The sequence below is a fragment of the Ceratotherium simum genome, chromosome 21 (genome assembly GCF_057802395.1).
Source record: "Ceratotherium simum simum isolate JZ-2026a chromosome 21, ASM5780239v1, whole genome shotgun sequence".
NCBI classification, from domain to species: domain Eukaryota; kingdom Metazoa; phylum Chordata; class Mammalia; order Perissodactyla; family Rhinocerotidae; genus Ceratotherium; species Ceratotherium simum.
The window spans coordinates 29,769,622-29,781,699 of record NC_141920.1 but is presented as its reverse complement, the minus strand read 5'-3'; positions in this window follow the sequence as shown (position 1 = coordinate 29,781,699).

Genomic DNA, 12,078 nt, shown 5'->3' with positions numbered 1-12,078 from the left:
GCTTATTGCTTATTAAAGTTCTTTCTCTACCACTGCCTGCTTGGCCTTTTATCTTGTGGCGAACAGATTGAACCCTTGCTCAGTTTCACTGTTACTTTCCTCCAACGGACTTTGATTAAGAACAACCCCTCTCTACTCCCCGTTTTTCTCTATAAAAGCAAGCTCCCCTCCTTTGTCTTCTGGATTTGTCTATGATTCTCCATAGCATGCACATTCAAAATTGCAACACTTTTGGCTATTCCCAAATAAACTCATTTTGAGGACAAATTAACAAGTGAATTTGTTTTCAAGCTGACATGTATGGTGTCAGAAAAGTGAGATCCAAAGGAGGCGACTCTGGAGAGACTATGACCCCAAAAATCAAGCACGGTACACCCACCAAGCCCCTGTGCTCCTCACTTCTGAGAGTTGCTACCTGCTTTCAGTTTGGTGAGTCTCCTCTCAGATTCCGAGCTCTGCTCTCCTCGTGTTTTGAGATCTTGGACTTTACTCAATATCAGGAGAGGCTTTGTCATCCCAATTCAAGCCTCTGTCCTTGGGCTCGAGGCATCGTCTTGGTGAGTACTCAGTTGTTTTCTGAAGGTAGCACAGTTCCTTTTGGAGCTCAGTCTTGCTAAATAACCAGGAGTTTTTCTTTTTTCTATTTATTTTATTGAGGTTACATTGTTAATAACATTATATAAATTTCAGGTGTGCATTATTACATTTTGACTTCTGTATAGACTGTATCTTGTTCACCACCAAGAGTGTAGTTTCCACCTGTCACCCTATATATGTGCCCATTTACTCTTTCACCCTCTCCATATGCCCTTACCCTCTGGTAACCACCAATGTATTCTCCGTTTCTATGTATTTGTTTGTTAGTTTATCTTCCACATATGAGTGAAGTCATATGGTAATTGTCTTTCTCCATCTGACTTATTTCACTTAGCATAATACCCTCAAGATTCATCCATGTTGTCGCAAATGGCACGATTTCATCTTTTTATGGCTGAGTAGTATTCCACTGTATGTGCGTATATATATATATCACATCTTCTTTATCCATTCATCTGTTGATGGCCACTTGGGTGGCTTCCAAGTCCTGGCTACCGTGAATAATGCTGCAACGAACACTGGGGTGCATATGACTTTTCAAATTACTGTTTTCATATTCTTTGGATAAATATCCAGAAGTGGAATAGCTGGGTCATATGGTATTTCTATTTTCAGTTTTTTGAGAAACCACAACACTGTTTTCCATAGTGGCTACACCGATTTGATTCTCACCAGCAGTGTATGAGGGTTCCTTTTTCTCCACATCCTCTCCAACACTTCTTGTTTCTCATCTTTTTAATAATATCCATTCTGACGGGTGTGAGATGTTATCTCATCATAAATTTGATTTGCATTTCCTTAATAATTAGTGATGTTGAACATCTTTTCATATGCCTCTTGGCAATCTGTATATCTTCTTTGGAATAATGTTCATATTGTCTGCCCATTTTTTGATCCGGTTGTTTGCTGTTTTCTTGTTGAGTTGTATGAGTTCTTCATATATTTTAGATATTTAATCCCATATCAGATATAGGATTTGGAAATATTTTCTCTCAGTTGGTGGGTTGTCTTTTCATGTTGCTGATGGTGTCCTTTGCCTACAGAAGCTTCTTAGATTGATGTAGTTCCATTTTTGAATTTTTCCATTTGTTTCCCTTGCCTAAGGAGATGTGATATTCAAAAAGATATGGCTAAGACCACTATCAAAGAGCATACTGCTTATGTTTTCCTCCAGGACTTTTATAATTTCAGGTCTTACATTCAAGTCTTTAATCCATTTGGACTTAATTTTTGTGTATGGAGTTAGATAAAGGTCTACTTTCATTCTTTTGCATACGGCTGTCTAGTTTTCCCAACACCATTTATTGAGGAGACTTCTTTTCTCCATTGTATGTTCTTGGCTCCTTTGTTGAAATTTAGTTGTCCTTAGATGTGTGGGTTTACTTCTGGGCTATCAGTTCTGTTCCATTGATCTGTGTGTGTCTTTTTCTGCCAGTGCCATGCTGTTTTGATTACTCTAACTTTGTAATATATTTTTAAATCAGGAAGTGCAATACCTCCAACTGTGTTCTTTCTTCTCAGCCTTGGCTATTCAAGGTCTTTTGTTGTTCCATATACATTTTAAGATTCTTTGTACTATTTCTGTGAAAAAATGTCATTAGGATTCTGATTGGGATTGCACGGAATCTGTCAATTGCTTTAGGTAGTATGGACATTTTAACTATCTTTATTCTTCCAATCTATGAGCACAGAATATCTCCATTTCTTTATGTCTTCTACAATTCATTTCAAAAATGTCTTATAGTTTTCAGGGTATAGTCTTTCACCTCATTGGTTAAATTTATTCCTAGGTATTTTATTCTCTTTGCTGCAATTGAAAATGGGATTGTATTCGTGATTTCAATTTCTGCCCCTCTGTGATTAGTGTATAGAAATGCAACTGATTTTTGTATGTTGATTCTGTTCCCTGCAAGTTTACTGTATTTGTAAATTATTCCTAATAGCTTTTTGATGAATTCTTAAGGGTTCTCTCTATATAGAATCATGTCGTCTGCAAATAGTGACAGTTTTACTTCTTCTTTTCCCATATGGATACCTTTTATTTCTTTTTCTTTCCTAATCACTCTGGCTAGGACTTCCAACCCTATGTTGAATAAGAGAGGTGAGAGTGGACGTCCTTGTGTTGCACTTGGTACTTAGAGAGATAGCTTTCACTTTTTCACCATTCACTATGATGATGGCTATTGGTATGTCATATATGGTCTTTATTATGTTGAGATACTTTCATTTCTCTCTTTCTATACCCATTTTATTGAGTTTTTATCATAAATTGACATTGATTCTTGTCTAATTCTTTCTCTGCATCCACTGAGATGATCACGTGATTTTTATTCATCATCTTGTTAACGTAGTGTATCACATTGGTTGATTTGAGGATGTTGGACCATTGCTGCATCCCTGGAATAAATAAATCCCATTTGGTTGCGGTGTATGATACTTATAATGTACTATTGTATTCAGTTTGCTAATACTTTGTTGAGGATTTTTGCATCAATGTCATCAGTGATATTTGCCTGTAATTTCTCTTGTGCTTCATTTAATCTCATGTTATTTTGTTCATTATGGCCGCTCAGAGTACAAAATCCACTACTAATGTTGCCAGTAAGAGGCCACATTGATGACTGACCTGGAAACAAAATTAAAAGGGATTAAGGACTACAAAGGTGGAAAATCAGTGATGCTTATTGGTCCCCAGTCAAGCACGTCCCATTCCACCCTAGCTACGAACTTGAAGAACAAGAACAAAGTGATGGAAGCTGTTAAAGGATCTGCTTCATTGAAGGCAGTGAGACTAACAACAATTTGAGAAGAGCCTATATCAGACATGGAGAAACTACTAGCGACCTGGATTGAAGACCAGTCACAGAAGCGTATCTCTCTCAGCACAGTGACAATCACAGACAAAGAAAAAATTTTGTGATGTTGAAAGAAAAAGCTGGACCTGAGTATGATGTTGAATTTACTGCTAGCTATGGGTGGTTTAAATGACTCAAGAATCATTATTTGTGACATAATGTAAGTGAGTGGTGAGTCTGCGAGTGCTGATGTGAAGGCAGCTGAAGAATTTTTGGAAACTCCAAAATTGTGGAGGAAAATTACATGCCAGAGCTAATATTGCGTATGGATGAAACTTCCCAATTCCAGGAAGGGATGACTAAAAGGACTTTCATCCATAAGGAGGCCAAGTCAATGCCAGGTTTCGAGGCTTTTAAGGGATAACAGTCTTTCTTGGGGGCGAGTTACAGCTACAAATTGAAACCCTTTGTGATCTGGCACAGTGAGAACCCCAGGGCCTTCAAGCATATCAGTAAGCACACACTGCCAGTGTAACTGTACTACAGGAGCAGTAAGAAGTCATGGACGACCAAGCTCCTCTTCCAAGATGCCCTCCTGGATTGCTATCCCTGAAATGGAGAAGTACTGTTTGGAGAATGGCATATCTTTCAAGATTTTGCTTATTGTTGATAATGCTCCTGGGCAACTTCCTTGTATTGGTGATCTTCATCCCAATATCAAAGTGTTTTTTCTCCCTCCAAACACCACCTCTTTGATCCAACCAATGGATCAAGGAGTTATAGCAGCTTTTAAGGCCTACTACTTGAGAAGGAACTTTGTCCAGGCTATTGCTGCAACTGAGGAAGACACTGATGCAATTCTAGAAGGATTACAACACCTATGACTACATCAAGAATCTTGCTTGGGCTTGGGGTGATGTCACCAAGGAGTGTATGAATGGCATCTGGAAGAAGATACTCAAGAGGTTCATCCATGATTTCAAAGGATTTCCCAAAGACGAGGAGCTTGCAAAAATCAACAAGGCTGTAGTCCAGATGGCAAATAACTTTAGTCAGGGTGTGGAGGAGGATGACACTGAGGAGCTCATAGAGGTGGTTCCTGAAGAATGGACTAATGAGGAGTTGTTGGAGCTGGAACAGGAATGTACAGCTGAAGAAGAATCAAGAGAAAAGGAAATTGCAGAAGAAGAAAAAGAAGAAACCCCAAGAAAATTCACAGTGAAGAGTTTAGCAGAAGCTTTTGCAGACATCAACCAGCTCCTTAAAAAGTTTGAAACCATGGACCCCAACACCAAAAGGTTTTCATTGATAGAAAGGAATGTTCATGGTGTGTTATCTGCTTACAAGCGAATCTATGATGAAAAAAGAAACAAACCAAGCTAACCACCAAGACATGCTTCTGGAAAGAGTGACACCTCCTCAAGGAGAGCCTCAGGCAGGTCCTTCAGGACGTGTTCCAGAAGAAGGCATTGTTATCACAGGAGATGGCAGCTCCATGCGTGTTGTTACCCCTGAAGACCTTCCAGTGGGACAAGATGTGGAGGTAGGAGATAGTGATATTGATGATCCTGACCTGGGTAGGCCTAGCCTAATGTGAGTGGTTGTGTCTTAGTTTTAATAAAAAAGTTTAAAAAGTAAAAAAAAAATTTTTTTAAATAGAGAAAAGCTTATAGAATAAGGATATAAAGAGAGAAAATAATTTTGTAGAGCTGTACAATATGTTTGTGTTTTAAGCTGTGTTGATACGAAAGAGTCAAAAAGTTAAAAAAATTAAAAAGTTTATAAAGTAAAAAAGATACAATAAGCTAAGGTTAATTATTGAATAAAGAAAAATACTTTTTATAAATTTACTGTTAGCTAGTGTACAGTGTTTATAGAGTCTACAGTTGTGTACAGTAATGTCCCAGGCCTTTGCGTTCACTCTCCACTCACTCACTGACTCACCCAGAGCAACTTCCATCCTGCAGGCTCCGTTCATGGTAAGTGCCATATACCGGTGTAACATTTTATTATACTGTACCTTTTCTGTGTTTAGATATATTTAAATACACAAATACCATTGTGTTACAATTACCTACAGTATTCAGTACACTAACACTCTCTGCACGTTTGTAGCCTAGGGGCAATAGGCTGTACCATAGAGCCCAGGTATGTAGTAGGCTGTACCATCCAGGTTTGTGTAAGTACACTTTGTGATTTTTGCACAATGATGAAATCGCCTAATGACACATTTCTCAGAACGTATCCCCATCATTAAGCGACACATGACTGTAATTGCAAATTAAAAATTAAATACAGCTGTGATAAATGCTATGCGAGAGAAGTACCTGAACCCCTGGGGGTGTCAGGGTGGGGAAGGCTTTCCTGAGGGAGGAACTTTCACCCAAGACCATGCTGTCCAATACAGCAGCCACTGGCCACACGTGGTTGTCGAGCACTTGAAATGTGGCTGGTGCCACAGAGGAGCTAAATTTTTAATTGTATTTAATCTTTATTAATTGAAATTGAAATTTAAAAACTGAAGCAGTGTAATATAGATATATATTTTTTCTGTTAAACACAACTGTTTTGTTTTGGTAAGACTTCATTTCACTTTGTTGAAAATTTCAAACACTAAGGGAAAAAATAATGTAAAATAGCACAGTATTTTTTATATTGTTTACATGTTGAAGTGATATGATTTCAGGTATTGGGTTAAATAAAATATATTAGTTCAAATTAATTACACCTGTTTCTTAATACTTTTTCAATATGGATGCTATAAAATCTAAAACTCCCCTCGTGGCTCACACTGTGTTTCTATGGACAGAGCTGAGCTAAGAGCAGAAGGGTGTGGGAGGAGTTAACAGGTAGAAGCAGCGTGAAGGGTATGGGGGCAGGTCACACTTCTTAGGGTGGAAACACATTTATTTAGCTCCTGTTTTATGCTCAGGACTTTAGACTTCACTTGCATAAGACACAGTCACAGGCAGATGTCACTAGCCTGTTGTGACAGATGAGGAAACGGAGGCTCAGGCTGGACCAAGGTCCAGTGGCTGGTGAGACCACGTCATTGAACTGTCTGCATTTTGCAGGGGGGCCAACGTGACCTGGTTTCATTGGTCTCTGAGCGCTGCTTTCACCTCGGCTCTGTCAAATTTTTCCTTCCTGCCTCTCTCTGGTCTCTTAGGCAGAGCCCACGTTTCTGGACACTTGCAGAATGGGACCACAGATGAATCATTTTATAAAACTTTTCTGGAAAAGCTATTCTGTGTCACGCCCTGTTTAAACCCAGTCCAAACCAGGCTGGTTCCAAATGTCAATATCACATCCAGTGTCATGTCAATATCACACCCTCCTTCTCTCACCACAGCCAGTGCTGCCCCCAAGTCTCCACCGAGGGATCTGGAAGGGGTGGATGCGAAGCGTTCTTCTGTTCCCCCTCCCTTTCCTGAATTGGGTCGCAGGTGTGGATCCTTTGGCGGGCCATGTGTGTGTGTGCATGTGTGTGTGTGCATGTGTGTGTGTGCATGTGTGTGCATGCGTGTGTGCATGTGCTGTGTGTGTTGTAGGGGGTGCCAGCTGCATAGCTCTCTCGTGTATGATCTGATCCAGCTTCACAGCTCCTGCCCCTGGAGTCCATGCTGCCGGCTCTTGCTTCTACGGCCATCTTGAGTGGACTATCGACAGGAAGCTCTGAGCTCTCCGAGGACCTTGCCCCTTGCCACTCTGCATGGGGGAAGTTCGGGCTGCTCCCCTGCCACCCCACCTCTCTGTCCTGATGTCTCTTTTCAGTTCCTTTTTCTCGTGCTCAGGGCAGCAAGTCCACTGTCTTCCTCAGAAGACACCTGGGGAGGAGAAGCCGGCATCCTCCTCCTGCAGGCATCCCGATCTCCAGAAGCTATCTTCTCGGGATACCTTGCTTGGCTGAGGCAGCAGTGGGGGTTGTGAGGGGAGAAATTCCGTAGCAGTCTCCCCTAGGCCGACTAGTCCCCCACAGGTAGCTGAGTGTACAGAGCACGGGGCGATGGGATGGCTGGGGGCACAGGTCGAACTTTGCTGTTTTTTATCAGCCCTGAGAACATACCTGGCCCCAAAGCTTCATTCATTAAGACTCAGTACCTACTCTGTGCCCAGACAGTGCTGGGTGCTGGTTATAGCAGCGAACGAAAGACAGCAATCCTCATGGCCAATCGTTTTTCACAGGGAAACAGACCCTAGCAAATAGGTGTATATGTCAGGGCTGGCCATTGGGGAAGCCAAATAAAGCAGAGTAAAGGGATGGAAAGGTAGCAAAGGGAGAGGCCACGGCAATGGATGCTGCCTTTAACATTCATCTTCCCCTAACTCGGAGCCTGGTAGAAAATTGTGGGCAAGAGAAGCCCCAGCTGACACGATGCGAGCCTAGTAAAGTGGTGGCGCAGGGGCTGAGTTTCCCAGTCCATGTTCTCCCTTTGTTATATTTGGTCATACATGTCCAGGCCCACTTCACCAACCCTTCCTGGAACCATCCCATCCTCTCTGTGGTCCCAGAAGCCATCCCTGGTTCTGGGCCAGAGTAGGCTCTCCATCAGTCTGTTTAGCGTGGAGGAGGCTCACCACATCAGAGTGAGCTCTGTGGCTTGATGTGGGTGGAGCCCAGCGCCTTCCCACTCTGGCTTGTGGGGCATCAGAGATACTCAGCACCCAGACCAATGGCAGCAGACATCTCCCCAGCCAGAGAACTCATGCCTGAAGTTTTGGGGTTTGGAAGGAAGCCTGGGCCACAGCGACCACTTCTCTCACTGTGACTCCAACCACTGCTTCCAGGGCTGGGGGTGGGTGGGCGGCCCAGAAGCGCGTGGCCTGCCCCATGGTCTCAGGAGACCAGGCAGTGCCTCCTGGGCTCATGTAGAGCCTCATCCGTGGGTTGGCACCCAGCACGGACCAGAGACTCTACGAATCTCTTGCCATGACTGCCACACCTGGGCAGGCCCTGGGATCCCTCCTGCCCACCCTTGTGCTGGGACTCGCAGGTGAGTCTGAGTCTTGCCCACAGAGACCCTCAGAGCAGGCAGAAGGCCCTCGGGGATTACAATCCAGCCACCTTGTGTTGCAGGTGGGAACCCGAGGCCCAGAGCACCTAGCTGAGCTGTGTGCCTGCCTGCCAGGGGGCTGTTTTGCATCTTTAGCCCATGTGGACCTTGTGAGAAATGGAGATGATAGGATCTTGGGGGTCAAGAGGAGGACGATGTTCACAAGGGCAAGGGGCCAGGGGAGGTCAGGGAGTGAAAGAGGAGACCACCTCTCACCCAGTCTCCCTGACATCAGCTCCAGTCTGGGTGGCTACCAGATCTAGGTCAGAAAGGCCGTGAGTTTGGGAAAGATAGAGGGAGAGAGGAACCCATGAGTGATGATCTGAAGCCAGGCAGACCTGCTTAACTTTCCTTCTTAGCCATTGACATGTCATGTGTGACTTGTGTAAGTTCCTAAACCTCTCTGAGTCTCAGTTTCTTCTTCTGGGAACTGGGGACAATAAAACCAGCCTCACACGGTTGAGATGCAAATGAAAATGAGCACCCACTCCTGAAAGTGTTTTATAAACCACAGGGTGCTGTGTGCGAGTGGGTTGGTGATTATCAGAGGAGAGGAGAGCATGATGCGGAAGGTACCAGAGCTCTGTGCTAAGAGGACATGCTCCCATGCCCTCCAGAGCTGCTCTCATCACATGTGATGACAACACCCTGTGTTGTCAATGCTGGTTTATCCACCCCCAACACTCACACACACACCTGACCAGATCCTCCTCGAGGGCAGGGGACCCATCTGACACATCTCTGTGTCTCTAGCACCCAGGTCCCATACTGGCTCAGAGCAGGTGCTCAGATCATGTGGTGAAGACTCAGAGATGTCCCTGCTGTCAGATCTCTGCCCTGAGGGGGAGGGCAGACATCACCCTGCTCAGGCATCAGGCTGGGGAAAGGTGAGTGCGGCCTCTCACCCAGCCCCTCTGGGCAGCATGGCTGGGAGGGTCAGGGTGAAAACCTGGGCCTTCTGCCTGGAGTGTAGACAGCACGAGGTCAGGGACTCAGGGCAGCACTGGATGAAGGGGAAGGAAGGGAGGACACCCTAGGCTGGAGAAAAAACTCGCAGGCATTCCGCCCTAAATTCCACTCCTCCCTCCCTCCCCCACTCCCCCACCAAGAAGAGGGAGCAGGACCTCCCTTCCCCAATTCCATACAATCTTCAGGTTGAAAGATCTCCACCTTAACGCTTGACTGCAGGAAATGGCCGAAATTAAGTTAATGACTGTTTGGCACCAAAGTGCCTTCGAGGAATGCTATTAATCAAGATTGGTTCAGCTGGAAGTTTTTGGAAGTCAGTCTTAAAGAGAGACCAGAATTCTTGACTCAGCTGGGAACAGGGTGGGTGCAGGTGCGGGATTCTCATTCTCTCTACTGCTCAGTGTGCTCTCTCTCTCTCTCTCCTTTCTCTACCTTTCTTTCTCTCTTCCTCCTCTTCTTCCTCCTTCTCCTCCTCCTCTCCTGCCCCTTTTCTTTCTCCTCCTCCCTCCATCTCACCGTTTGTGTCCTCAGATGACTTTCTCCACTAGGGGGGGCTGCTCACTAGAAGTTCAGACCCAGAGGAGAGCACTGCTTTTCTTGGTCCAGCTTGGATCAGCTTGCGAGAATGAATGACTGGCTTTTTCGGAGAAGGGAAAATGAGGATTGGCCACGCCTGGGCGAGCCAGAGCTAAGCAGAGGACTGACAGCTCACCAGAACTGCATGAAGTGGGCAAGGACAGCTCCCCACAGGAATGTGAGCCTCTGTGCCTGCCTGTGTGTTTTATAGCCCATATCACTACCAGTGAGAGGGTGGGCAGGATTCCGGGCTGGCAGAACAACACATCTTCACAACAGGGGCTCTGACCTGCATTCTCTCTCTCCCTGAGAGAGCTGGCCTTCAGCTGCCTGCTATAACAATTCTCGGGGATAATCCCATTCACCATTCAGTTTTTCCGTGCCCTTGTTTGTTGTCCAGCAGAAATAAGAAAAATGTGCACCCAGCGGGATATGCAGATCTGGATGAAAACCTCCAAACTGGTCCTTTCTGATGGGAAGCAAGTTACATTATTTGCGCAGTGACAGTGTCCCAGTCTTCACCCTCCTTGGACTTGGTGACTCTTACCTGCCATGTGCAGAAATTCCATCCAGAGAGTGTGCATCTCATGTGGCTGGCGAACTGCCATATGTTCAAGGGAGCTGAGCAACCCACATCTAAGCAGAATGGCGATGGGACCTACACCCTGGAAAGACTGCAGTTGGTGAATCTGTCAGTGCAGGAATCTGAGTGGTGCTAATCAGTAAGGTGCAGCATGAGGCACAGCCTCCCATCCAGGTCAACCTCATATCGTCTGCAGCAGGCTACTTACAAGCCCATTGTTAGCCCACGTAAGCTCACCTGTACTCAGCTCTACAGGTGAGCAGCTGATTCGCCTATAATGGTCTTATGCATCCCTAATTAGAGCTATCTTTAATGCTTTCTAGTTTATGGAGTCTTTTTTTGTGTGTGTGAGGTTGATCAGCCCTGAACTAACATCCATGCCAATCCTCTTCTTTTTGCTGAGGAGGACTAGCCCTGAGCTAACATCCGTGCCGATCTTCCTCCACTTTATGCAGGATGCTGCCATAGCATGGCCCAAGAAGCGGTGCGTCGGTGCACGCCCGGGATCCAAACCCAGGCCGCCAGCCACGGAGCGCACGCACTTAACCCCTATGCCACGGGGCCGGCTCCTAGTTTATGGAATCTTTAAAAATTATTATTATTGTTTTTGACTTTTTGTTTTTGTTTTATAGTGGTTTTTGACTACTGTATAGGATTGTAATTGAGTTTTGAACATCAGTCTTATACCCAATAAGCCTATGAAACTCTCTTACTAAAGCTAATAGTATGGACATTCTTTTTATGTGCAACTCTGATTACATTAACCTAATTGTCTAAAATTAGTTTCTACATTTATCAAAAGTACATACACACACGGTTTGAGAGTCAAATAGTCCTACAAGTTCTACAGATGAAAACTGGAGTCTTCTTAAAGTCTCATTTTCCACCTCCCAGAAGCAGCTATTTTCAACTTTTTAACTGATTATTTTAGATTTTACGGCCCTATTGCATCCAATTCACGTATATTGCTACTTCTTGATTTCTCACTCTTAGGCATTATTTATTGAATTTCCACTATGAAGGGGAGGATATAATGGTCTGTTACTCCTGACATCATGCCATACATGCACACCCTCTATTCCCCGTCACCCTAATATAATTATACTATAATTGTGGATGACTTAATACTCAGTGTCTATGTTATAACGACTATGAGATTGTTGTTTATGCTGAATCTTGTAACATTCCCACCTTTTGCTTATGCTGGTCCTCGCGTGTGTGTGTTTGTGTAACCACCACCATATCAGGATCAGAACAATTCCATGACCACAAAGGTTTATCTTGTGCTGGCCCTTTGGAGTGACACCCATCCCCACCATACCAAACCTCTGGCAAATGCCTGTTTTCTCTCTCTGTAATTTCAAGAACGTTATATACGCAGAATCATACAGTATGTGACATTTGAGACTGAACCTGTTCACTCAACATAATGCCTTCGAGAAACTTGCAAGTGTTGCACATATAAATAATTCATTCTTATTGCTGAGTGGTACTTACTTGTAAT